Genomic DNA, 4,510 nt, shown 5'->3' with positions numbered 1-4,510 from the left:
TATACCAATATTACTAATAAATAATGACTTAATTTAGATCTTTGTGATCATGTGAAGAACATTATTGAGTTTATAAGGTAGCAAATGGTAGTTTCACCTTCTTTGAAATGCACCTCTACATTGTAAAAGTCTCTGACACTAAAACACCCACATAAGTCAATGTAAACAATAGCAAGGTTAACGATCCACACCAACGCTCATCATAAACCCCACAGACACATGCATCTGGCCTCCTCTGGCTCATTCATAATCAGAGACGCACCCAGTTCAGCCAGTGACCACTAAACATACGCTAATGTGTCTTTTAGAGTTCCTGTATCACACCCTGCTACCTCTGATTAATTATCAAGTCAATGCAGACAGTTGGCACCAGGGCCATGAGAGATAAGTGAGGGTAAAGGTGTTTGTGTTAACATGTCTTAATTTGAAGTAACTGCAAAGACACAGAAGTCATATTGTTTGCAGATGACACAAAGTTTAACTAGAGACAGAGAATGAATTTAAGAAATTGATGACTTTTTCTATAATTGATGAACACTGAATCTGAGCAAACAAATCTCATACTGTTCAGGAGTCTGATGATAAATAACATAAAAGTAAAATAAATTATCTGGAAAAAAAAACTTATTCCAGTGATAATGCATCACAAACTACTGTGGTCTCCCACATTACAAATATATCGATGACCTATGAAACACACCCATTTTCTGCAACAAAGAGTAATAAGGAATTAAGGATCATAAATAAAACCACTTCAACAGAACCACCAAATCCAATTTTTAGCCTTTTTATTAAATACTGTTAAATTTAAAGACTTGACTGACCTCAGAACTCTACACATAATTTATAAAGCAACAAACAAATCTTTGTCCCACAACATTTAGAACTTGATCAGGATAAAGACCAAATCATGACGACCTGAGAGAAATCCTTATGTTCAGCAAAGCTTCAGATGAGGATTTCTTCCACCTTGGTCTTGCCAAACCACATGCTGGTGGTTTTCACAAAGATTTAAAAGACTTCCATGTCATCTGCAGTTTTCAACATGGAAGCTACACACATGTTTTATCCTGTTTTACAGGTTTATTTCTTGTAGATTTTATTTTCTTGCCATTTAAATATAAAACATAGGCTGTTTTGACAAGACTCAGTGAATCTCAGTTAAAGTAAAAAAAAGAAAGAAAGAATTAACATGTAATGTACGTCTGTTTTTGCTTTTTTCCTCAGAGTTGGTGCAGTAGATCAAGGCTCATGCAGGAGACTGATAAAGTCAACTTTATATATGTTGGAAATGTTTCAGTCAGTGCCATTCATTTTCTTCCAACAAATGACGACATTTCTAGGATTAAATACTGGCTCTAACATTATAATCTACAATATTTGATAGGATGTTAAAAAGTGCATGCATGTTACACTTTACAAGTCGTGAAATCTTGTGTTTAGCCTCTGACCCAGAATGTCACAGCAGAAATGCAGACTCGTCAGACCAGGAAACATTTCTCCAATCTCTTATTGTCTAATATTTGTGAGTCTGTTTCCTCAGTTTGCTGTTCTTAGCTGACAGCTGTTGTAGCCAGTGTGGTCTTCTGCTGCTTCTAGCCCATGTGCTTCAAATTCTGACATGTTGTGCTCTCAGAGATGGTCTTCTGTATAGTTTGCTTTTAATGAGTGGTTATGTTTAGTCACTCCTGCTTTCCTATCAGCATGAACTGGTCTGGTCTTGTTGCTCTGACCTCTGACATCAAGAAGCTTGTTTCATCCAGAGAAGTGCTGCTCACTGGATGTATCGCTGAGTTTTACATTCTTTTGTGCAGTTTGCATTAAGTTTATTTAATTTCTTCTCTTTGATTCACCACTCACTCTTTCAAGTTGTTTTCTATCTCGGTGAATCAATGAGATTTAAAGAAGGTTCCACACAAGCATGCCCTGATCAAGTCCTAAATGTTGTAGGTCAAAGATTTGTTTGTTGCTTTATAATTTACGTGTAGAGTTCTGAGGTCAGTCAAGCCTTTAAATTTAAGCGTATTTAATTGAAAGGCTGAAAAGTGGGTTTGGTGGTTCTGTTGAAGTGGTTTTATTTATGATCCTAAGTCTGTTATTTATCATCAGTTTATCAATGATAGAATTTGTACATCTCCCAAATAGCAGAGTTTTGTTTTGCTCATATCCAGTGTTAGTTCATTATAGAAAGGGTCCAAAATTGATTTTCTAGTTCATTCAGAAGTTGTTCCAAGTTACTTCCACAATGACTTTGTATCATCTGCAAACAATATGACTTCCGTGTCTTTGCAGTTACTTCAAATTAAGACATGTCAATACAAACACCTTTACCCTCACTTATCTCTCATGGCCCTGGTGCCAACTGTCTGCATTGACTTGATAATTAATCGGAGGTAGCAGGGTGTGATACAGGAACTCTAAACGACACATTAGCGTATGTTTAGTGGTCACTGGCTGAACTGGGTGCGTCTCTAATTCTGAATGAGCCAGAGGAGGCCAGATGCATGTGTCTGTGGGTTTATGACGAGCGTTGATGTGGATTGTTAGCCTTGCTTTTGTTGACATTGACTTATGTGGGTGTTTTAGTGTCAGAGACTTTTACAATGTAGAGGTGCTTTTCAAAGAAGGTGAAAGCTACCATTTACTATCTTATAAACTCCAAAGGATCTCCATATGATCAAAAATATCTAAATTAGAGGTGTAATTTATTATTTGTGTGTAATATTGGTATAATTTGGCTTATTTTAAAACATTTTAAACATCAGGTTTCAATACTCACTGAAATAATGCAGATTTCATGCAAAAATATATTTAAAAAGCAGCTGTATTTTCTCTGAAACATTTGAAATTATAAACTATGTGCACAAATCTTGTGATAATAGAAAGTAAATTAAACATCGGTGCAAAGATCAAACTGGTTGCTTGTCTGGAACAACCAGAGCAGGAAGTTAAATCAAAATCATCTAACACAGATCTAGTTGACATGAAAGCAGAACAAGTTAAAATGTTCTCAACTCACCAGTGAAAAATATCCATAAAAATCACGATTTACACCAGCTGCAGCTCACAGTCAACAACTCAACAGGTTTGGCTTTCTTTACAAAATGAGAATTTTTCACATCATATAGTCCATCATGTATTTCAAACACATGAGTAAAGATGTGTTTGTTTAATTGATTTAAGTGCATTAAGTGTTTCATATTTTATAAAGTGTGAGTTGAAAGGATTTGGTAAAGCTCATTTTTATGGCTGCTTTCTAACTGTACTTTCTTTTTTCAGACTGGAGAAACAGCATTTTAAAGAAATGTAAATGATGCCAGTTGGTAGAAAGAGCCTGACTGCTTGTAAAGTGACTCACAAAAGAAGAAGCTCAACCCCCCACATTCCTGCCCACACCCACAAACCTCCTTAAAAGCCCAGGAGTATTGCTCTTAAGTCTTAAGTCCATCAGTCTTAAGTTCCTATCCTGCTTGGTTTGGAGCTCTTTCAGCAGAGACACTTATTCCAGCTTTCCTGCTTTAATCACTGGGATTTTAAAGATGGAAGATTATGGGATGCACTTTTCTCCAGGTATGTACTCAGCATTGTTGTCTGGTGAGCTAATATGAAGAGAGTTGGTTAACCTCGAAGACAATTTGCAAAAATGTTCTTTCACTCTGTGTTGTCCTGATGGCAGAAGTCACCATTTCTCCCTCCACAGCTGAACAGAGAGTCCACTTCAGGACCATCTGGGCTTTGAGTCACTTTTTAAACTTTCTAATTGGCAACATCTGGTGGCACATTTTAATAATTCAGCAAGTAAAATCAAGTGACATTGTGTGTGGGAAATTGATTAAGGCTCATCAGTTGATCCCTTTTGTATTATTTTCTGTTAAAAAACTCAACTGTGCCAAAACATATCAGTAGCCACGGTGACCCATGTGGACCATATATATTTGTGCTTACTTAGCCTCTGTCTTTCTGTCCTCACAGACTTGTGGATTTCTGGCAGCAGCCTGCAAGGGAGTCTTCCCTTGGAAGAACTTGCAGCATGGGCTGAGGCAGCTCTCGCTAAGGAGATGAGCAACAACATGTCTGAGGCTGCTGAAGCTGTTTCCAGCTCCGTCACGGAGGAGGAACTGGTTTTTGCTTCCCCAAGAAACCAGGAGGGCAGCAACACTGTCACAAGTACTATGTGTGTGATGGAAGAAAAGGCCAAGGTGCTCAAAGGAAGGACCCGAGGGCTGTTCTCAGACAGCCAGTTAAAAACTCTTGACCATCACTTTAATCAGAAAATTTACCCTGACCCACAAGAGATGACAGAGTTGTCAGAGCTGACAGGACTGACCTACAAACAGGTGAGTGTTTTTCAAGGTTACTAGAACATAAGGAACTGAATTCGTTTTGAATGTTGGGTCTATTGTACTCATTAAATTTCTTCTGCTTCCCTCCATCTTTAGGTGAAGACTTGGTTTCAAAACCGAAGAAGAAAGTTTAGGAAGATTCCAGATTCTCAGCATCTCAATCAGGG

The sequence above is a fragment of the Maylandia zebra genome, linkage group LG9 (assembly GCF_041146795.1).
Source record: "Maylandia zebra isolate NMK-2024a linkage group LG9, Mzebra_GT3a, whole genome shotgun sequence".
Lineage (NCBI taxonomy): Eukaryota > Metazoa > Chordata > Actinopteri > Cichliformes > Cichlidae > Maylandia > Maylandia zebra.
Note: the sequence above shows the minus strand (reverse complement) of the source record.